General features: G+C 39.7%; 1 protein-coding gene across 4 annotated transcripts in view; it reads right to left on the bottom strand.

The window, feature by feature from the left end:
- Window positions 1-20,506, bottom strand: part of il11ra (interleukin 11 receptor, alpha) — a 43,130-nt gene extending 22,624 nt beyond the window's left edge. For all 4 annotated transcript variants that reach the window (XM_034601831.1, XM_034601832.1, XM_034601834.1 and 1 more), the window contains exon 1: window positions 20,387-20,506. The gene's annotated coding sequence lies outside the window, so the exon portion shown is untranslated. The remainder of the gene's footprint in view (window positions 1-20,386) is intronic.
- Window positions 20,507-25,264: the final 4,758 nt, after the last annotated feature.

A 25,264-nucleotide genomic window follows, 5' to 3' on the forward strand; every position in this document is an offset into this window, starting at 1 on the left:
CAAGGCCTCAGTGTGTGTGTGTCGGTGTGTGTGTATGTGTGTGAGACAGAAAGAGAGTGTGAGAGAGTGTGGGAATATTAAAAAGTGATTATATGTTAAGCAATGACAAAATGCAAAACAGCTTGTGGCTCATTAGTGAAGGTAGAATTTTCCATCGACTTGTTAGTCCTTTCAAGAGTAAAATATATTACTTAGTGTGTCCGAGTTTGGCACCAGTATCATAAACCTGTACTGTGTGTGTGTGTGTGTGTGTGTGTGTGTGCGCGCGCGCGCGCAGCGGCAGTATCTTGGACTCAGCTCTACAACTTTGGAATTTCCTCCAGCTCTGCCGCCAGCACAAGATGGCTACCATATGCCAGCTATTCACACATGCACACACACACCCAGCGAGCATACAAGTCTGTAATACTGAAGCCAACCTCATATATAAACAAACGCAAACTGAAATGCATAATGGGGTAAAGGCCGAACTAAAAACACACACACACACACACACACAAACACACACACACACAAACACACCCCTTGGACTGTAAGTTATGTCCACACGGATGTGTACGACTGCATTTCTGTCTGTGATTATACTTGTGTGTGTTTGACAAGTTAAAGAGAGAAAATTCTGAGACACAACACAGACCTACGCACACAAAAACAAGACTAAAGTGACTTATCTATACCTTAACATCCATGATAACTACTTGAAAGTACATCAGTGATCAACATCAATCTTGAAAAAACTAATATAATCACATTGAATAAATGCTTTTTTCATTTTAAAATTATTTTCCAGTTCTTCCTTTGCTTCACCACTTATACTTGATGGAAGTGGGTCAATAATGAGGTGTGTATGATTCACCGCCACATAAATGGCTTCCCTAACTTTGCAGCTACCGCCCACAAATAGTGGAAAAAAGCTCCTATGTGTCATGGTATATGCTGTGGCGTCGTAAATTGACCTCATCGCCTATGAGGGCATGTGGGGGCAAAGAAAACCAGACGGCTGATTAACCACTGCAACAATGGCTAAATACACGTTATACATGTTTTTAATTGTTTTTCATTTGTATTTTAAAACCCCCCAGGGGGTCACGGCCCCTGGTTTGGGAAGCACTGCTGTAGGAATAGTTAGGGAAATGAGAACTAAATAGACAATTGCCACCTTAAACTACAAATACAAACTTCACTCTGCCGCATAATCATTATTAAAAGAGGTCACAACTACCGCAGCTGCCTGAAATAACAGCCGAAAATAAATAACTTGCAAAGAAACAGCAAAGTATGGAAATCTGAGTGGCCATTAATAACCAAACATCAACTTAAATTTAGCAGATGTCAAATGTGGTAGTTCCTCTGTATGAAAATGTTTAAACAAATCTGGTGACTTACTCAATTCTGCAGAGTTAAGATCTTTGCAAGATATGTAATGATGGAGGAGGACAAGGTGTGAGCAATACTAGATGATAACTGCATATACCGACCACGGATAGACAACCTTTCTATGTATTTATATTACACTGCTAGGAAAGGATGGTTGAAATAAGAAAACATTATACCGGCAGTCTGTGCCACAGTAAACCCCACCATGCTCTAATGTGAACCACAGGCGGGATTTGAATCCTCTGTGTCTTGTGTACAGAGCCATAGTGGGGCTGAGAGAGGAAGATCTGGCATTGGCAAAGTCCCATTACAAACCACAAAGGGTCTGTAGCTAAATCTCCTGAGTAAATAGTAAACTGTTCGCTGGCAGAAGAAGCACGCTGTCAAAGAATCCACCGTTGTTTTGGCCGTACCTGTGTCATCACGACTAGGAAAAGGCCCCACAAAGAGAAAACGTACGACTGTGAGAAGTGCTTGCTTGTATGCAAAGAAACTCATTTCTAACAATCGGGCAAGTATAACCACCTCAAACACATGTATTCAAATGTGCTTGAGCTTCAGCATAGTCCATAATGCGTTTGGCTCTACCTATGCGTAAATAAGCAAAGTAGTGAATGGAGAGGAAAATCGAATGACAAACCAGAATTGTGTATCTTTAAGTCTTTAATACAAAGTAGCAGAGATCATAATTTTATTTTACAGATTAGAGAATAAGTCTTGATCTCCAGGACTGATGTCATTCCTGTGACCTAAAGAGAAGCTACTTATTTTTTCCAGTAAGATATCCAACTTCTCTTTGCTTGGTAACCAGCTTCATAAACTCTGCATTTAAAACCACTTATATAAGCCACATTTTGTTCCAGCTTACTGGCTCTCACTCCAGCAGGAGAGCCAAAGGACCATGAATGAATTGGCCAAGCAGATGTTGTCCAGTGAAACCTCCTCAGTTACCAACATGAGCCATGGGCAAAACGTCTATTGAGGGCGTTTAACAGTATGCACAATTCATGGTTCAAAAACTCGTTAAAAGAGTTTTAGAGTCAAGCTTTGGGACTGATTGAGCACTCCTCCTATTGACTTGCACCTTAACCTCCGAGCACACAAAGGCAACATTGTGTAAAACCAGGCTATTGTTCTAAAATCTTGTGGTTATGTAAGGCAGAGAAAATCATGTTGGGTTACAAAATCATTGTTGTTTTTATGCTCCAATGACTGCATTGGGTTCAAAATCGTAGGGCTGTGTACATCAGCTGTGTATCCATTTCAGCAAACCTTCAGTTTTGCAGGAGGTGGCGCTGTTACAAATGTAATAGTGTGTAGCTATTCCCATAGACTTAAGAAGCTAACCTTCATACACATAGTTCATATCGTGACCGGCCAACTGTGCAAAGGTGAGCTACTGTTTGAGCTTCTTACAACTTTATTTCGTGGCACCATTATCCCAAAATCTTAAAGGATACATATTATGCGGATATTCAAATTCAAAATTCAAAATTTAAGTTATTACTACAAAAAGGTTTACATGCTCTTATGTTCAGAAAACATCTCTGTCCTCATACTGTCCATAGCTGCAACTCCTCTTAAGGCCGCCCTCCCGACAAAGCCCAGTCTGCTCTGATTGACCAGCTGGCCCACTCTGTTGTGATTGGTCAACCTCTTTCCACACATGTGGGAAATATCAGCCTCTGCTCTCCCTTTACCTTGCTTTGTCAGGGGGCGTGCCAGACTAGCTGCTATTATGCAAGTGTTTTGCGATGTTACAAGACAACACAGTGATGTGAAAGTATGAGCCGGACTTCTGACGAGGAGTTACACAAGTTCAGTAGTTTCAGGAGCAGTGTTTTGCGTGAAGGAGAGGGGCTCCCTTTAAACTTTGCAGACCTGAAACCACAACTCCTCCGAAGAGACGATGTAATGATACGTGAGGCTCCGGTTTCTCACCGACTACAGAGGGCTCCTGCCTTAGTAGTGGGGCTAATTGCACAAGCATAGTCTGGCTGACAGTAAACAACAGCACCTCACACTATTTGAAAAAGAAACTCGCAATAAGCAGCTTTAACCGACTCAGCTGCAGGAAAAGCTCCTGGGACATTTGTTAACAAGCTCTGGTTTTCTAGATTGAAACTAAATGAACAAAGTACAAATAGGTGAAAGAGGAACCTTTTCCACAAATAACATCATCTGTAGATGTGATCTCACCTCGCAACATGTTTAACTATGCTTAAATGTCTGGGCTGAGTTCAAGTGGAGTCAGCTGCCGGTGCCAGAATATTACCGTAAACCACAGCACTTTATAACTACCGTCTGGAAAATTCCATAGCGATAGTGTCCTGGTTAAGACTCCCAGTCATCTGCACACTGACCTAAGCATAAGTCAGTAAAAGTACCATTGTGCTGACGGATCCTAAAAGAGTGTGATTGCTTTAACGTGCTCTTGTACGCTGTACAGGTCTAAATTTATGCTGTTTGGTTCCGTATCTTATGTGTAGCAGAACCAACTCGAGTCAGCAGTGCTAGTAGCCAGAGGAAGACGATGGCCGAACAAACATCTGCTCTGTGTGAGCCAATGACAAGCTCTTTAAACATACACCACCTACCCACCCACATCTGCTCCCTGTTATCCAACAAGGCCGTACACACAGACAGACATAGCCACAGGCACTTACAGATACACACACAAATCTTTGCAGTGTGATCAATTACCAGCCTCGCGCTGCCAGCCCATCATCAGACACAGAGAGACAAGAGAAATTAACACTGGTCAAGCAGCCGGAGACCAAGCAATCGAGAGAAAAATATGTTTTTGTGATTTAAATTTAAGATTCTTGACGTTTCGGGGCTAATAATGTGGAACCATGATTATATAATCCTGTAACAGCTGCATTTACTTTCAGTGCTAACCGTACTGGCGTACTGTCAAAACGTAAGGAGAAATATGAATCTAATACATGCAAACACACACACTGCTGATGATAGCTGTACCAGACCTGGTCCAATTGAATAAGCCAGCAGGTTGGCTAACTCACAGTCTCTGGCCAGTTGTGCTTTGCCACACTCCATCTGCTGCATGTAGCTTTAAGTTTGTGTGTTTCTTCGTGTGTGTGTGTGTGTGTTTCTTCGTGTGTGTGTGTGTGTGTGTGTGTGTGTGTGTGTGTGTGTGTGTGTGTGTGTGTGTGTGTGTGTGTGTGTGTGTGTGTGTGTGTGTGTGTGTGTGTGTGTGTGTGCAAATGCGCGTCCACATTTGACTGGCGCCACGCTGCTGCTGGGAGCAATTATAAAGACATGAAGCAGATAGTTGAAGATTGCTGTTTTATGCAACACTGAGAAACACACATGCACATGAATATACAAAAAGTTATGACAAACTGGACTGTTTGTGCTTTAAGGAGAACTGTCACTTGTCCTCATTGACACCAAGTACAAAGCAGACTGGAGGCTCAGCAGCTACAACTATCAACGATCCAGCGAAGGAAGACATAATCAAAAACACACAATTTTTACCCTTAAGACCTATTACTCTTTCTCAGTGACATAATAGGATAACATATAAATAAAGATTTACTTTAAACGAATAAAAGAACTCATAACTCAAGATATGGTCTCATAATCACCATAATAAGTATCACTCTTAAACTCCCTTTTTTACTGCCACCCAAGACTGACGCCAATGAATCAATGAAATGAAAACATGGTGGGAAAAACTATCTCACTAACAAAGCAATTTTCACATTTTTCAAAACAAAATTTCAACATCAAAACTGTCCTTGAGCATGTGCAGTGTCATAAGAGTAAGGAATACATTCAAAGAGATAGATAAGTAACTGATATGTGAAGTAATACATTTAAAGATGCTGTTTCCCCAAGACACCATATTGGATGCGAGTGCGTTTGTGTGAGTTCACGTGTGTGTTTGACTTTCACCGACTGATGACCCAGCTGGCAAAGAGCTTTCGCCACCATGTGTTCAGCAGGAAGGAAAAACATGGGAAACATATACACCCAAACTACACAAACATGCTAGAACGGACACACACATAAACGCATAAACACAACATAGAGAACCCACCCCCTACCGCCCACACACACCAACCCACGCACGTACACACACACACGCATGCACACACACACACGACCCCTGTTTGGCAGAGCGATGAGTCACTCTGCTGGGAACTCCATGCTTTCCCCATTACACTACTACAGAAAGGCTGACTGTCCTGACACGCTGAGAAAGAGTAGGTAACAAGTTTAGTAGGTAACGGAGCTAAGAGAAACAGGTAAAAGAAAAGAAAACATAGACACAATAAAGGAGTGAGAGAAGGTCGAGGGTTTGAAACGGCGAGAAGAAGAGAGAACTTACAGAGAGGGTTGGTGTTAACTGTGTTTAATGAACCTCTCTAGTCGTTCGGCTATACACAAGGGCAAAGAAAAACTCTTAGTTTAACTTCCAGTCACAGCGCACTCCAAACTGGGGGGGGGGGGGGGGGGGGGGACTATGAGAGCAGAAAAATGAGAAAGCCATACTTTCTTGATTACTACTGCCTGACTGTCTGCTAAAAAATGTAGCTGGAAACGAGACAAAGCAGAAAAGACAGAAAGACACAGACCGAGATATAGAATAGCCCGATGTATTTTTTGGTATATAAGTAAATGCCTGTGCTGTTAGTCACAAACGTATATCCAAACCCAGCTTGAAGATATATACAAATCAGAAGAAGGATTTACAGCATGTTTGGACTTTCACAGAGAATATTTAATGGGAAACAGGTGGTCGGACGTTTAACATGTTCTGAAAGACCCTTCTCTTGATGAAAGTTAAAAAAATTATGATTTAAAAGAAGAACCACATGATCACAAGACGAGTTTAAAACACGTTGAATACCGACCAATACTTTGCAGTGTTCTGTCCCCAAAGCTTTAAGCATGTTTTGTTCAAAAAAAAGATATTGAGGTTTGCTCAGTAACCCAATACCCACCACAGATTCATAAAGAAAACACCACCATCACTTACTGGCACATACTCTGCCATAAAACACCACAACATGGAGCTTTCACACCAATAATCAAGACTAAAGATAAACACAAAAACAAGCCAAACTAATGAGCACATTGGGTCAGAGGAAGCAAAATCAAAACCAAATGGCAAAAATGGAAACAAAGAAAGAGAAATCAAATAAAACGTTCACCCCCTTTGGCACGTCTCATGTCGTTATGTTTACATTTGCAAAAATGAGTTTTAAACATTCAACTTGCATCATTTGACCACAGGGAGTAATTATACCCAAGTCTAAATACAATTCATTGTGTTTGATTTATGAAATTCATTGCAGATTTGACAACGGAGTGAAATTGAGAGAGAGAGAGAGAGAGAGAGAGAGAGAGAGAGAGAGAGAGAGAGAGAGGAATGAAGGAGGGAACAAGGAAAGTGGCAGGAAAGAAAGAGATGTACCATTGATAAATAAACAGAGCAATAAAGGAGGCTACAGTGAATGGAAACACCGGTCGTATCGACAAATCATCATAAAAAATAAAAGTCTTATCATTCTTTACAGCACAGACCAAAAAACCTTACAGATAATTGGAAACCTGCCCACACAATTTAATATGAAGAGCAAAATGGAGAAACCTTTTGAAAGGATGTCTGATTTCTTGTTAATTGGCTGAAACCTAAAAAGACAGACCAAGGACAGAACAAACACTGTTTTCTTTAATTGTGTCACAGTCTAGTTTATTCCTACTTGCTTTCAACATTTGGTGGCACAAACTCACCAAGCAACACAGATGTTTCCCTAGAAAAAAAAATTATATAGAAGCCAGCACAGATGGGCTACCACATATCATTCTGAACATCCACCATAAACCATGGAAAAACAAAAAATAAAAGCAAAAGGCAAAAATACTTTAGGCGGCATAGTTTTCCTGCCAAGCGGAGGCAAAATCTCAGAGACGGGATCAGGCAAGAAGATCACACAGTAAAGCAAAAAGCCCCCATATACTGTATGCCGGGCGAACACACACACACACACACACACACACACACACACACACACACACACACACACACACACACACACACACACACACACACACACACACACACACACACACACACACACACACACACACACACACACACACACTGGAGCTGCAGTGTACACTGAAGGATCTACAGTAGGACTATTCAGCCAAGGCAGACAGAGGGGCAAACAGATCTTATACATGGCAGGCTAAAGCCAATACTCATAAAGCTCATCTGCACTGTTCACCTCAGATTCTAGAGACTATTCAAACAGAACCCGACAGCGGAGCAAACACACTCTATGTGAACTAAAGCAGCCGGGTAAGTGGGTTACAGTATGATCCATGGAAAGGAGGAAAGAAAAAAAAAGGCAACAACAACCTCATTATTGTCAATTATTTGCTGGAAGCAGAATCGAACTTCTGTTTGAATAAATCTGTTATAATTAAAGAGAAGTGTTTGCTTCCTGGCTCACAAACGACTGTCCAACCAGTTTGCTTGAGATATAAGAGCAGATATAGTGTGCCGCCATGACTAGGTTTCAAAGTTTGTTGATTTTGAGTCACTGTGTGTGTGTTTGTGTGTGTGTCTCTGGAGTGATCCAGGACATAGATTCAAGAGCCTGTGTAAGATCAAAAGCAGCGCCAGGAGGGAGGAACCTTTTCAGAGTTAAAATCTGTCAAACCAGATTAATATCTGCAAGATCTCACTAGTTTATGGCATCTGACGAACAACCTGAACCAAATTTACTGTTTATAATGTTACAAGTTTAGTGACATGATAAGAAGATTTGAATCCTTTGACAATCAATCGATAACTTTATTGGTCCCTAGTGGGCTAATTGGCTATTTATCAGTGGGATGGACACTTAAAACACACTGCAAATTAATACAACACTAAAACTATAATACAAAATGTATAAAAACACATTAGACTAGTTACAATAAAATATTTTTAATCCTTCGGTAGGTTATTTACATTTCTCCACACGGCACGGATGCAGGAAGGAAATTAGCATAAACGCAACACAAACAAATAGATGTGAGTGTATTTCCGACTCAGACAAGCCAAGACAAACAGAGGAGCTTTTAACCAAAAGAGAGTTAGTGGTTTGGGTAGAAACAGTCTGATATGAAAACCAGAAAACTCAACTTAATCACCACCAACCTATTTTACCATCAACATTAGAATCATGTCAAACAGGGCGGAGAGAGTCAGCAGATGAGTAAGTTGAGAAATCAAAACAAACTCCAGACTTGGACTTCTGCCCGGCCCGCTGCACATTGTCATAAAGATGTGTGGCGATAATGGCTCGTCTCAATTTACGTCTGCAAAAACATAGACCAAATATACCCATTCGAGAGGTTGGAGTGTGCATCATTATCCGGTTTATGAAATAGTCTCTATCAAGATATACGCTTTTCGTCGTATTCCACAGCCCCAAATATCCCTTTTAAGGTATCACCTAATGGTTTGTTATTGAGGTATCTCAACTATCTTTCCTAGAATACCAATGTCCTCATGATATCCAGGAACTGTCCACGTCCATGAGTTCAATGTCACTAGAGAATTGTGTGTACTCCTCCCAGGCCATGCTCTCCAGACCGCCTTCCAGGGTCAATGTCGCTTCCTCTGTCCACATCTAAACGTTTTCTGTGGTCACTCTCCCAATCTAAAAGGCACGTACTAAATGATGGAACCAAGTAAACACCACTTCCGAGCCCAGCAAGGGAGTGGAATTGATTCATAGGCGTTTCGAGTATCTTGTCTTTACTGATTGGACAAAAAATACTGATATAAGCTCCTGGGGGTTTTCTCCTCTTCTTGACGTTGCCTAAATTACATTAGGAGCATTTGGCAACATGTGGATTAAGTACATATATGCACTTGCAAAATGATCAGATCCAAGTGTGACAATGCATCAACAAGGCAAGACCTGGTCTCTGCTGTGCTGCTGCAGCCGCCGACTGTAATGTTACCTAACACAACGTTGACTCAGGGAAAACCCTCCTTCTTAACATCATTTCACTAAACGGAGTCTTCTTGGTCATCAAATATGCTTATCTAAGGTTACAGAGGCCATGTTTCTCCTCGCCACTGTTTTGTAATGTGTCATCCGATCCAACATTTTGTCTCATGGACAGTATTTTCATCATTTAGCAGCTGAATCCAGGTCAGCGCATGAATAGTGCATTGACCGAAAGCTGCAGTTTGTTTCCAACCTCAAAAAGGTTTGGTTCTTCAACCTCGAGAAGATGCCAGGCCGTCAGTTAACTAGTAAAGAGCTGGTTGCTTCTCCTACTCTGCCTCGAAAAAAAGCACAAGAACAGTTCTAGCTGCTGCACATCTTCATGCATCCATATCTCTTGACTCTCAAATATAAACAACCTGTTTAACACCATGCAATTGGCAAAATAAACCAAAGGCCAAGGACCATTTGTCATATCAATCTATTCAAGATTGAAACAGCAGATTTTCTTGCCAAACATTGTTTTCCAGCACTGGGTGAGCAGTGTTTTTGTAATGCACTGATGTCAACGCTGCCTGCTTGACTCACTGCAACCAACCCTAAACCCAGGCTATAAAACTGTCTTCAAAAGAATATTGGGTTTGGCACAACAATTTCCACACAGTTGGTAGATGATGCCATATTCAGCCAACTCCCATCAACTGTGTGGGTACAATGTGATATATTGAGCATGTGTGCACAGACATGATTCAGATCAATCGTAATCAGCCTTTACTATTCATAATGATGACAATTTACTTAGAAAAGACAAATAGTACTTAATCCACCTTTTTATGCATTGATTGAAATCCAAACCTCCAAGAACATTGGAAGAAGTTCAGTTCACCTGAAACTACAAGAATCATTAAATTCCCATTACCATAAAACAAGCCCTTTATTTCTACATCCACAGAGTCCAACATGTTGCACCGCCAGGTTTCTACCCAGAGGCCACCACAGGTTCTACATGAATCTGTGCATCTACACTACATGGACTGACAGATTAAACTGCACAAAGACAAGGTATATGTCCCACTCCTCCAGAACTGTATATCCACATTTGAAGTGTCATGACGCACGATTGTCCTCGAATTAACCAACTAACAAAACTTCATGAGAAATAAAAAAAAATAAAAATCAGACCTCATCTTGTCCAAAACGTCCATTTGGACACTTCACCTGCATTGTGAAGGGGGGCTACTCCAAGAGACATTGCTTGAGTAATCTTGGCTTCATCCTCATTTGTTTCTGCCACCTGGCTGCCAGATCAGATACGATTACTATGCTCGATAACACACATTTGGATTCCTTTTAAGGCGGCTAACGCTCCATGAAGACAACAAACACAGCAGATGCAGGGGTGAAAGGCAGTTGGGGGGGGGGGGGGGTGGTAAGATTGACAAAGAGCCAATAAAACAATAAAGAGGGAGCAGTAAGGAGAAAGAGGATGGGTTAGGAGTGAGCGAGGGAGAAACAAAACTGAAAGGAGAGAAGAGGAGCGAGAGAAGAAAGGAGGCAATGTGTGGTAGAAGTTGGAGCAGGTTCATACTTATTCTCTGTTGACATTCCAACACAATTACGTCATCACACACACACACACACACACACACACACACACACACACACACACACACACACACACACACACACACACACACACACACACAGAGAGACAATTTTTGCTCCATCTTAACTGACTCTCACATAATTCAAACGGACAAGTGTATCAATTATGTATGATCAGTCCAGTAAAAATAGTCGCCTGGTTGCAACGGAAACACATGAACACAACGTGGTCCGGTGAAACGCTCCTAACTGCTTCACATGCTTCTCTCACACTTTCAGGCACTAAAATGATGCTTCTACCCAAAGTGGTGAGTCGTCACATTTGCTAAACAATGGGTGGCCCTCTAAATCTTTAAGACCACCCACCATTGCATTTTAGCCGTTTTTTCTGCAACTCTTGTCTTGAGCTACATAAAAGAGTTAATAGGAGTGCCAAGCATCGAAATTCTTCTCCTTCTGGATTCTTGCTTTAAGTGTCTGCACTCGATCAACACAATTGGATGCATCAGGGTTTTTCTCCTTTTTCCAAGCCGTTCTTCAACAAGAAGAAAAACAAGCTCCGTTGTATAGAAACTTACCCAAAGTGTAAAATCAATCAAGAGGAATGAGGAAGATTTAATTTGACAATCATGTAAAACAAATGATCAACACTACGTTAAAGACAACATTTTAGTACAAAGGAAAAAGAAACATAGCAATTCAGAATAATTCCTATTTGATTTTTCACAAAAAAGTTTAATAAACCTAAATTCAAAAGTACATAATCTATGAATACACAAATATGTATTAATTCATTGGATACAAGACGTCTCCTTTTCCACTGACAGGTTTTTTCTCAGTGTATGAGAACTACAAGTTTCAAGTTTCCATATCATCCAACACTGTGGACCGTGATTGGCCTCCAGAGTGTGATGGAGCATGTTTACTCGTGATGGAAGAAGATTCATTAGATGCCAGATGTCTTACACAGAAATATTTATTGAAGTTCTAGTCATCAAGGGGAAAAGAGATGAGCGATACACTGTGTAATGCCATTAAATTCCTAAGTATTTTAACCCATACAAAATGTACTACAGTTCCAAATAGGGGTATTCTTCATGGGACTTCTGGACATACCCGTACATGTGTTAGGATTCCACTAGGTAACAATAAATCATGCACCTAAATCATGCAGTGTAATTCATGCAATACTTTCCCGATGGAAATCCCAGAGTGGAAGGGCCCCTGTGTTATGACTGTTCACAGCCTTGATCCGGAGGCTCGGCATACCATATCTTTATAACCTCTGCTGCTATGGAAACTATTATGGGGTGCCGGGCCTGACTGACTCTATCAGCTATTCCTCAAGCACACAACAAACAATTGCTGTGGAAACATTGACTAATACAACCTGATGACCTAAAGAAGGAAAAATTCCTTCACACAAAATAGTTGTGATGTCATAAAATCCCGTTGTTACATCCAGATGTTAAACTGGGATTTGAGAGAGAATACCTTTCCTGCTTATGTAGATGGATGTGAAAACATAACTTTGTTCAGGGAGGTCGCAAACCTCCCATCCTGTCCTGATTTCTGAGTGGAGGGTGACAGCAAAACTATTTTATTAATAAACTTAAATCAGAGGAGAGGGGTTGTAACTCGGACAAATAATATTAAAAAGAAGACATAGTCAGGCAACCTCTCACCCTGTTTCCTGTCTTTATCAAAATAAAGTTAAAATGCCCAGAAATATACAGGACAAGGTATATAACTCAAAATTGTAATTACTGATTAATCAGCTAAATGTTTTCTCAACAACCAACAACATTTTACTGCAAAAAGATTTGCATTGCAGTTTTCCAAAATCATAGTTAACATATTTAAATTCAAAAGTCCAAAACAAAGACAACGAAAAAAAAGCATCAAATTCTCAAATTTGAAATTGCAGTTTCATCTCCTTTTAGACTAATTAACTGTTTCAGCTCAGTTCTATTCCAAAGAAAATATTTTCCTTACAACGGATACACGCATGCAAATCATGCAAATCAGCAAATGTCCCCCACATTCAAAACGGACTCTTCCCCTTTTGCACAGGTGTTAAAGGGTTTACATTTATTCAATCATGCAAAAACAAAACAACATACACACACAACACAGATGTAAAGTGTGTTATTTATGGTACAACCAAATACAAAAATAAATATATTCATGCCAAATCCTAACTCTACACGGAATCAGAACCTGCAAAATCAGAGTAGCTCGTAAAGATCCTACAATTGAATGATCCACAGTTCCAAAGGTATAACCATGCTGTAACCTTTTTGGCTGACTGCCAGCGCTGCAGGAGTCAAAAGCTAGAAAAAGCTGCCTACAAGCCACACTTAAGGGAATAAAGATTGATGTCTTTTGTATTGTAGAATACTTATTTTGGCACCAAAGTCCATATACACCCAAAAGAAATCCACTACAGGCTTTTTGTAGTGGAGACAGATATAAAACCGCTGCAAGTCAAAAAATAAGAGCTCCGTGTCTCTTCTTTACCTTTACTCTCGGATCTCATCGCTGCCTCGGCAAATAAAACCCTACTGAGATGTCACTGTGAGTCTGCATTAATGAACCTCTTCAAATAACAAGATGGTGGATCAATATGCTTAGCTGACGAAAAAAATGAGAAAAAAAAACACGCTTTAATTTCACTTCAGGCATCAGGTTCACAACGAGAACATTTGGGGGGATGGCAGTGACGGTAAATATGAACACCTGCAGGGAGGGAGTCAACATAGAGCAGCCAAAACGCTCATGCATTTTTTTTTTTTTGCTGCAGCAGCTTGTAAATCAATCCTCAGTATTCTTCACGCTGGTTTGGCACCACTTGTGATTTAGAGGCAGAGTTTTATATAAAAGCAATCAGTGTTTTTATTCCAGCACAAACTAAGAGATGGCAAACTTGAATAATCCAGTTAGCTGTATATCCACAGTCAACACTACAATGAACAGGGTGGTACAGTCGCTAGAAACCAGCCATGTCTGCACATTCGTTATGAAAATGCTAATTTCTGAAATAATATGAAGTTATGTTGGTCACAGTCAAACATGAAAAAAAATTCTAACTGTGTCTGTTACCAGTTGATAAAAGTGCAGTTGGTTCCTGCAGTGCAGATCCGTGAGAGGTCAAGAGAATCATAAAGCACATTTGCATGGGAAGGAAGTACTGTCTTTAACATTTTTCTTTCCTGGAACGTTTGGAGAGTGCATGTGGTTATTCACAAGTCCACAGTTATTCATCCCGATGAGTGATAAGGATAGAGTGGAGCTGTCAACATCAGCCAGTCCTCTGCTGTTGTAAACCAGCCTTCATCACCACTCTGAAAAATGAGGCCATACTTTTGCATGACAGAACAAAGTTGGGATTACTGACAATTACGGTTTATTGCTAGTCAACATTTTGGCAATGCACAAAAACATCTTCTATGCATTCATACTTTTGTAAATACAAGAAATTGAATTGGTATTTTTCTAAAGTTTGGTGTGCCACACTATGCAGATTCTACACGTTTTCTCTCCTTCACCTCCTTTACACTGTATCTAACGTTTTCCATCTAGTAAACTGATACCGAAACTTGCAGGGTTGTAATAAAAGACCAACTTCTATAAATCAACGGACACAATGAACAACAATGAGTTCAGAAACTGATCCACCACATTAGGTGTAGATTGAAACTTGGTACTCTCCTTCTTCTCTCACAGCTGCGACAATGACACGTCAAGTTAAATACACAGGCGTGAAAGAAGATGACAGAAAATACGCCATTACACCAAATACTGCTGTCTCCGCCCTGGAACTTCAGTAGCAGATATGCCTTTGTTTGGCCTTGAAATGCAACGCAAGAGACAATGTTTAATGTAATTTATGTTGCCAGTGAGTTGGAAAACCGCTGTTGAGAGAGTGATATATATATGTCCATATAGGAGGATTACTGTGAATATAAATCATGCATCCACACAGCTTGTTTCAATGTTAATGTGCCATTAAATATAACATAACTTCATTCTTAAACATTCTTAAATTGAATTTATCTGGAGTCTTTAAATTATGGTGAATTTCCATGATATGGCTTGCTCTTTAGTGCTCTTATATAGCCATACATTATACTCCTACATACGCTAACAGATGAAATGCAGACGATCTGAGATCATTTTGACATATTTCCATCGTAACAAATGGAGTCCGCTGGCATAAGTCAGTTTTTCTATCAGAAACAGATGCAGCAAACTTCAGATGTTTGGCATCAGGCACCGTATATCAAAGAGCGAGGAGGGTTTCTTTGCAGCACTGCCACATCCAGCCGTGATTCAACATGGATTCATACAGGGAGACGTTTATTATGGAACGGGCAGAGTTAACAGTGACAGTGGCTTTAGCTGCTCGAGGAGCACACAACAAATCTTCTTCCATGGAAAAAAAACCATATTGTCACACTTTTACTATCACCGTCCTTACTGGTCAGCAGCCCTCAGAAGAGGCCACAGCTCCGAAACCACAGGGTCAAGCCAAACTTAAGTGGCTTGACCTTGTGGCTTGGATCTGTGGCTGAGAAATGTAGCAAAAGTGGACAATCGTGGCAGAGGTAGAAATTAAATTGAAGCCAGGTTGGACTCAAATAACTTGCAACTCAGTGACTAGTCGCGAAATGACTCCTCGAGCGCAGGGAACAGTTAAACACACGGGGACAAAGTGCATGAACAGCAGCACAGAGGAGGAGAAAACCCCCAATCTAGGCCCCTCAAAGTTGGTTTAATATCAAGAGCTGGCTCCTTCTGTCTCTCTCTCTCCCTCTCACACACACCCACACACACACCAAGAACAGTTATGGCCTCAGACCTGGCAAGCACCACTCAAGTTCTTGGAGCAGCGTTCTCTCTAATTTAAAGTTGATTGCCGTGGGCCTTGTGTGTGTGACTAGTGAAATATGAGTGTGTGGAGAAGAGACTATGGCGGCTTGGATTGGGTTTAGCTCTATGTGCATGCATATGGGTTCGTCTGGTTTTGCGCCTGTGCATGTATATGTGCACGCACGAGTCTGTGTCAAGGTCTAAGTGGAGACGCTGGATACTTTGTGTGGATGTGTGTGTGCGCATGTGGTTCTTGGCCCGAGCGAGTGCAGCGATCGGACTGCCAGTGGGATTCTGCCTGCAGGGAATCAGCTGAATAACAGCACCTTTCTCAGAGTAGATTGAGGTGTTTGGAGGTGACTTGAGCTTAACTGAGCTGCACTACAGAAAGTGAACAAAAGACAGTAAGTCCGACTATGCAGCACAATTCTACGCCTCAGTTTATTCAGTTGCTAAAAAAGACATTAGGCTTTTTATGAAACAATGGGGCCAGTGTAGTTTAAATTCCTGTCTCTGATTAATAATTATTCCTCTACGCATTCATGTGATTAATCGGTTGATTAACTCAAAGTAATCGGTTGATTACTCCCGACTACTTTCTCTTAATAAATGTGTTATAGGGAAGAACCAGCTCACCAGACTCTGCTTTAGTATATTTCTCAGAACCATAGTGTGAATCCTCCACCTTGTCAACACTGCAGTTTACATGAAGTTTACATGTGTACACTATTTAGTTTTTTTTGAAGATTTCACGTTTGAAAACTTTCTCCCTGAGAAAGAATTAAATAAAAAACATGTATCAGTTCTGCAAAAGCTATGAAACAAGGTGTTTCTGAGCACCTCGGATTTCCCTTTTCTGCTTTTGTATACGTGTGTAACCTCAGAGTCCAAAGAGCACATTTGTTCTCTGTATGTTTTACAAACGTGTATTTGTAAATAGTTTTTTTACAAGCTCTTTGGTCACAATGTTTGTAAATCATAAATACTCTCAAGTCTTCTATTTATATGGAGAGAAAGAGACTTTAATCCATGGGTACGCTCCCCAGCGGTAAACAGCAAGGTGTCTTAGGTTTGTCCTTCTCTGTGTACTTTTAGTTTCACTGTGGTAAAGTGGTAAACCCAGTAAAAGAGCTGATATGTTAAGACTGTGACGGACTAGAGCATAAAACTATATCAGGCCACCCAGAGTCTGAAGTGAAATCCAGGAAAATCTCTCGTAATTGAAAAGAGATGAGGCAGAGAGAGGCCAGAGGTTTGTCTTCTCTCAACACAGTCTGCCATGTTTAAAAGTACCTGGAACGTATATTCCCAGGAACAAGGGAATAAGGCTCCTGCAGACTGTTATTCACCTGCCTTTCCCCTGCAGCCTTAAAACCATCAGAGATAAGTCAAATTTGCCTGCTGACGTATAAACAACTGAGGCTAAAACAGTCCACCAAGTGGCAGTAATGCAGGAGACTATACAACAATTACGGAAAAATAAATCAAGCAACACTACAGCAACATGGGTAAAGTTCCTGCTGTGGAAACACAGCTAATAATGACTCTGGCTGGGACGGACGGAACAACAAAACGCCAACTCTCTGCATATACTCAATTGATGAGGTTAAATTAGCTAAATAATGAGTAAAAGCAGGAACCACTGAAAACCTTGGATATATAAACTCTGAAGGACTGGCTGAACAAACTGGCTGATGAGTGTGAGTCCGTCTTTCTTTTCAGAATAATTTTAAATGGTAACAACAGCCAACAACCAATCAACCCGATACCTGACCATGACGTCTACGTGCTGAACAAACCAGTAACACTTCACGCAACTAAATACAACAGATTACAATCTGCCATGGAGTCAAATAGATAAGAACCACAGATCCTTGAAAAATATGCTAAAACTATTTTAAGTATGATATGCTAGAAACAAAAATAGGGGAGAAATGCTTTTACGTTTGGTGTTGATGTTCTACATAAACGATTCCAGCTGGATACTTGAAAACACCCACAAACACAGTGCAATCCGGGGATCTCACTAACTTACTTTGGCTTGAACACAGTCTTACATACAGCTCTGCATTAATCAAGACAATCACATCCTCTCTGATCGCCGGCCCTGATTCATATCAGATTTGACATTTTCTGCCCATTTAAAAAAATAAACAATTAAAAAGTGAAGTACGAGAACAAAACAAATTAAAATCGCCCTGATGTGCTCTGTCCAACGTTACGTATCTCATCATTACATTATGTTTGTCATTGTTTTGGCGAAATCCCCTTGTGTCTTCTTGACACATAGTTCTTGTGTGGGAGTACGTTCAGAGCGAGACTCGAATTCCTCGTGTGCGTAAACATACTTTCGCCTTTCACTAGATCATCTCTTTAGGGCATCACAGGGCGGGCGGTGTGTTTGATAAACACCAGCGTACTTTGACATCAGGTTACCTAATCCTAGCCCTGATATGCAAGGTGCAACCTTGTGATGCAAGTCCCCACATTATAGTCGTTCCTCTAAATGACCTCTTTGTCTTTCCTGATGGCTTTAAGCTGTAAATTTGTGATGTTACAGCACAAGTTTAACCGAAATTTTGGTTTTGATTGCGGAGACATTCGAGAAAAAGCAAATATCTGATGTTCTTTTGAACAACAGAGCTTTCTGCTTCGTCTCTCTGCCTCCTTCCACCACCGTCCTCACCTCTCCTACACCGGAGAGGCTTCATCTTTCTGCTTGGACTGTTTGCATTCCTGTTGAGCTCTATTTAAAGGCGCGATCGCTGCGCTGGCTGAAGGAATGCACATCTGTAGCGAGACCCCGTCCCACTGTCTCTGTCTGGGTATGTGTACACTGTAGTTGTTTCTATTTGCAGGACGTTAACCTTTACTGTTTCCCCGGGGCTGTAATTGCACACATTTATATACAAATGGAAAGCGCAAGATGAAGAGCAGTGTTGTTTATCACATCAACAAGTGCTTATCATGATTCCAGTGATTGATTTATATGCTGCAGTGTTTTTTTGCTTGGGTTCTAGAGATAGACGCAGAACAAGTAGAGGGAAAAACAAGCTTTCTACTATCTTTACTTTACTTCCTCATTATCCCCATAAAACACAATATACACCAATATTACAGAGGTTACATATATTTATGTTTTGGCTGATTGTTGTGTATTGTTTCATACAGCTGAAAAACATCAAATCACACATATTGATTGAGTATAACAATAATTACAAACTGTTACTCAAGCCATGTGTATTTGCTAAAAACAATATTTGATTGTTTGCTTGTGTGCTGCTTCTTTCTTCCAACAACTTTCAAAATAAAAGGTCAAACAGCTACAGCAACATGTAGCATCAACAACCATCACAATCATTTTACATTAAATATGCCGTAAAAAAAAACCATCAAATCACACCTATTGATTGATTACAAGAAAGATAACAAACTTTAAATCAAGCTTAATGTCTTACATAATAATAATAATATTTGATTTTGGCTTGTGTGCACCATCTGTTTTCACACAACTTTCAAAATAAAAGCTCTAAAATCAAATTTGAGCCCAAAACACAGCTGCAGGCAACATGTGACACCAACAGTTTATAAACTGTGTCAAACCAACACATCCCACATACTGGTTGATTAAAACTCTCATAACAAACTTTAAATCCTGCTAAATGAATCTACTGATAATAATATTACATTTGTTTGCTTGTTTACAGCAAAACAAGTTGTTTCCAACAACTTCCAAAACAAAAGCTCCAACTATTTTCCTTGAAATGCCACAAAAACACATCAATATAACAACATATTGATTGAATATAATTCTCATAACAAACGTTAAATCAAGCCAAGTTTCTTAAGTAATAATAATATTACTGCTTCTGCCGTCCAACAATTTGAAAACCAACAATTTAACTAATTACACATTATATTTGCCACAAAAACAAATCAAATCACACAGATTTATTGAATATAACTCTCACAACAAACTTTAAATCAAGTAAAAAACATCAAATAATAATGATATTTGATTTTTTTTTGCTTGTTTGCAGCTTCTATCTTCCAACAACTTCCAAAACAAAACCTCTAAAATTAAATTTGAACACCAACAATTTATCTAATTACACATTTTTTACACATAAAAAAAAAATCAAATCCCACAGATATTTATTGAATATAACTCTCATAACAAACTTCAAATCAAGTAAAAATGAAAAACATAAAATATTAATAATCATATTTGATTTTTTTTTTTGCTGCTGCTTCTGTCTTCCAACAACTTCCAGAATAAAAGCCCCAAAGTTAAATTCGAGCATGTTGCACATTAAATAACAATGGAGGTGTTTTTGGACGCTTCACGATCTAAACAGGGAGCAACACGTAAGCAAGCAGCGGGACATCCACACCGTGAACCCCGGAGTAAATCCCCCCCTCCTCCTCCTCCTCCCCTTTGCTCCCGCTCCTGCCCGGGCGGACAAACTTTTCTCCCCCCCCCCTGCCAGGACAACTTCCTGCCCGCTAACGTGCCCTCTCTCCTCCCGGGGCTCGACACCACTCACCTTGAAAAGCCTCCTCCGCCGAGTCAGACGGGCATTATTATGTTGTCGCCTTCCATGGCTGTTCCCCCGGAGAGACTGGAGACGGAGCGGCGGGACAGGAGAGGAGCAGAGTGGGACTGAGGAGGAGGAGGAGGAGAAGGAGAAGGAGGAGGCCAGACGAGTCAGCCCGCTGTCTGGTTGGAGGAGCCGGCTGTCGGTCGTGAAGGGGGCGGGTCGTGTGTGAAGGGATTATGGAGTCTGAGCTGTCAACACTGATCCAGGGTCAGAGGAATGTGACGTGAAACACAGGGATTATCATGCTGTTTATTTTTAAACCTTTTATATAATGTTGTTTTATAGCATATTATGTGGTTTTATATTTTATTATTTACTTCTTTAAATTATTTATTATCTAAAGTCAATGTTGAAAATGACCAAACTGCATTGGTTTACCTACAGAATCAAGATTAGATCAAATTATTGCTTTTTTAAAACTTTATCAAAAATCGATTCATTTTATATTGATCATAAAAACTAATGTAAATTTAATAAAAAAGTAAATACATCTATCTATCTATCTATCTATCTATCTATCTATCTATCCTTTTATCTATCTATCTATCTATCTATCTATCCTTCTATCTATCTATCCTTCTATCTATCTATATATCCTTTTATCTATCTATCTATCTATCTATCTATATATCTATATATCCTTCTATCTATCTATCTATCCTTCTATCTATATATCTATCCTTCTATCTATCCTTCTATCTATCTATCTATCCTTTTATCTATCTATCTATCTATCTATCTATCTATCTATCTATCTATCCTTCTATCTATCCTTCTATCTATCTATCTATCCTTCTATCTATCCTTCTATATATCCTTCTATCTATCTATATATCCTTCTATCTATATATCTATCCTTCTATCTATCCTTCTATCTATCTATCTATCTATCCTTTTATCTATCTATCTATCTATCTATCTATCTATCTATCCTTCTATCTATCCTTCTATCTATCTATCTATCCTTCTATCTATCTATATATCTATCCTTCTATCTATCTATATATCATTCTATCTATATATCTATCCTTCTATCTATCCTTCTATCTATCTATCTATCTATCCTTCTATCTATCTATCTATCTATCTATCTATCCTTCTATCTATCCTTCTATCTATCTATCTATCTATATATATATCATTCTATCTATCTATCTATCTATCTATCTAGAACATGTTACATGACACATGTTTACATGCACAACAATATGCTGATATCAACCAGAGTATTTCAATCTTACTCACATTATGTAGACATGCACACATCTATATTGCTTTATCATTAACATGTGACTGAAACCAACTGCTTAACATAACAATATAATGTAAACAAAATTGTCAATAATAATAACAATAATGTGTGGGAAATTTGATCCTATGAACTAAATATTTTACTTTGGATCAAGCTCATTTTCAAGTAATACTCTTAGACTCAACTTGTTGTTATGATCACTTTTTGCCTTTGTTTAAGGGAGATATGAGGATGAGAGAAAGTGCCAAGATAAATACCCACAGCTTTGTATTTAATGAATTCCATTTATTGTTCATAAGTAGTGTTGACTGACAAAAAAAACATTCACATCAGCCTCCATGGGAAGGAACAAGAAATGGCATTTGGGAAATTTTGCCACTAAACGGCTGTCTTCCACTAATTGTTTACACATGTGCAAAAAGCACTGAATAAGCAGAATGCTTTTCGTCAGCCAGCAAATCATAATCAAGCACATCACAAATAACTCTTCATTGTCAAAACCACAATAAACCACCATTTTACACAGTAATACCCTGCACATGGGGACAAGGATGGGACCGAAATAAGCTCTTTCAGATTTTGCTTCCACGAAACAGACCCCTGATTTATCTGGTTATTATCTCACCTGTTGTGTTATGAGAACATATGCACATTAATCCCACTAATGGCTCCAGCGCTCCACATTTAGCAGACGATAAACCGGGTGACAATAACATCTCATTATCGAAGGCAATGACCTTTAATACCTTACCCTGAACATTAATGGAGGGAGAGAAGCACATGTGTCACTGTGACACAGTACGATTCAACAATACAGCCACGGAACCACCGCAGGGTAGAATCAACACCTCTTGTATTCAGTTTCAACAGAAACTGGTGAAGCTTTTTATAGCAGATGTGTCATATTGGATCAAATGCAGATGTCTCATAATCCGGTGGATCAATCTTTAGTCTCATAATCATGGAAAATACTTACCTACAGTAGCAAAAAGCTGCAAATAATGTTTTATTCAATGTTTCAACCATACAGAACTGTAGGAATATAATGTGATGGCAGTAATGAAAACATAAAACTAATTATTCAACTTTTATGACTCTAAAAATACTTATTAACCTTTAAGAAACAAGCCACGTGATCTATTTCAGGCTGTTTATCTGTGAAGTGACTTTGACCTTTGACCTAGATCTCCTCTAAAGCCCAAACAGCCAATCGTATCCCGTCCTGCTGACTCATAGAGGAAGACAATTTGAAAGCGAATGTGTTCCGTCCGCTCATCAGGGAAGGGGATTTCCAATTTGAACAAATCCGTCCTTCCTCTGTCGGACCCCTGACCTGTAAGCTGCAGCCTGGAAGAGAACAGCCTCATTAGGAGCAGCAGAGCAGTGAATATCAACGACAATACAACAACTTGAATGGAAGCCTGGAGTGTTTTTTTTTACTTTCGGCTGTGTCAGGTTGTTAATTCAGATCTGCACCGCTCGTCCATCTGCACGGCTCTTTTCTTTCAAGCTGTCGTCTCGTCCGTCCATCTGCTTCACTGAGGCGTGAGCCAATCTACCTGCCAGTCTGCTCCCATCCCCCTATCTTTTGTTATATCTATTTTTAATCCATCCTTTATTATATATTTATATATTATATAATGTTTGAGTGCATTTAGTTTTTACTCTTTTTTCATCATAATTGTTCATGTCTGTCTCCTTGTATCTGTGTTTTGAGAGTTGCTTTATAAATCGAGTTTATTATCATTATCTTTATCATGTATCTATCTCTGTTTGCGTTGGTATTATATTTAATTCCTGCACCACTTATCTTTCACCTCTCCAATCACTTCTATGTATTGACTGTGAGTCTCATATCGGCAATAATAGATTTGTTCATATAATGTGTATTGCAACATTTTCAGCAGGAAGACAATCATTTTGCTTGTGGGGATTTATTGAGCCAATAACAATTTATGATGCCAGATTATTTCGGATTGTGTTTAAAATAATGTGCAATGTGTTAAACATAAAGTTTTTAGAGTGTCCCCCCAGAGGGATACTGTGGATTTGGATGTGAGGACATTGTCTCTAATCATCAGGCCTGAGTGCTCACAAAACTGAAAGTGAAATGTGCTCCACTGGTCATGTGTTCCTGACAATAAAAATGCTGCAATGCAATTCTCAGCAGGTCAGTCACCCACCTGTTGCTCTGTGTGATATCCTGCTGCCTCCCTCTGCTGGAAGATTAACCTCTTTACATGCTGGAGTTCAAACTGTTGACAGAAGATTGGGGGTTTGCAGCACATGGAACAGTTTAAAGTTATAAATGCCTAAAAGTAATTTTGCTGATATGTACAGAGACTGATATTTGCCAACATTCAATCCTATAAAAGCTCCATAAGGTTGTGATACGTCAGATCTGTGTGGAGTCACATCTTTTCAACAGCAGGCCCACGTCATGAGGTAATTCACTAATGCCCCCTTTGTTCCACTTGCTGACATTTGTGCATTTTATTCATCGCCACACAAACACTTTAAACCCTCATTTGCATGATACCAAATATTCTGGATGGGATGTTTGTGTCCCTAGAGCCAGTTTGTGATGTGGTTGTGCTGCGTGCTGCAGTTTGACTCACCCGCAGCCAGCAGATGTTATCGGCTGAGTCAGATTCCAACAGTGCCTTGTTCACTTGTGCAAAGAAAGTAAACCACAAGCGTACACGATCAGGGTGTCATCGTATAATCCGTGATTTCAATTTTAAAACAATTATTTAGTATTAAGACTGTTTTCACATAAATTCACTGATCCCCAGCTGAAACTATCTGATCCTTTGAAAACCGGTGGCTGTCACAAAAGAACTTATATACTGTATATATAATAACCTTAGTTACTCTAGACATTGTGTTTATCATTACTAATTTATACATATTATATTCATACTAATGTATATCATCACCTCTGGGGGAGTGGGCTGGCAGGTAAAAACTTACACACTTCTATCTATCTATCTATCTATCTATCAACAACAAACAAATGTCCATGTTATCATTGTTTTTTATTGTTATTCTGTACAGTACAACTTTGATTCTGCACTGTAAGTTGAAATATTACATTTACTGATCGAGGCGCTGACATTATATCATCTGCATACTGCACCTGTAAACAGTTTACAAGTAGAAAAATACAAAAAACAGACACCACTCATCAATATGTGTGACGAGGAGAGAGAGAGAGAGAGAGTGAAAAACAAACGACTGAACAAATGGGGCTTCACACTGTAAAGCTTTTCAACCTTCTGGTGGAGATGAAATCTACAGAATTAGAAGTGATTTCCCCCCCCAAAAAAAAGGCAACGTGAAATTAAACTTCAGGGAACCAGGCGGTTGCTGAAGCGTTCTTGGAGATGAGAGGAATTGCACATTTTCTAAAACAACAATAATAATAATAATAATACTAGTAAAAGTGAAACGTTCAGCCAGTTGAAGGTCCAGTGTTTCCTCACCGTGTTTAAAAGCTACATTTGTTTACATCAAGTGCACTTAGCACATCCACAGGGAGAGGCCCTGCAACAGGAGAGAGCATCACAGCA

This window comes from Hippoglossus hippoglossus, chromosome 12 (genome assembly GCF_009819705.1).
Source record: "Hippoglossus hippoglossus isolate fHipHip1 chromosome 12, fHipHip1.pri, whole genome shotgun sequence".
NCBI classification, from domain to species: Eukaryota; Metazoa; Chordata; class Actinopteri; order Pleuronectiformes; family Pleuronectidae; genus Hippoglossus; species Hippoglossus hippoglossus.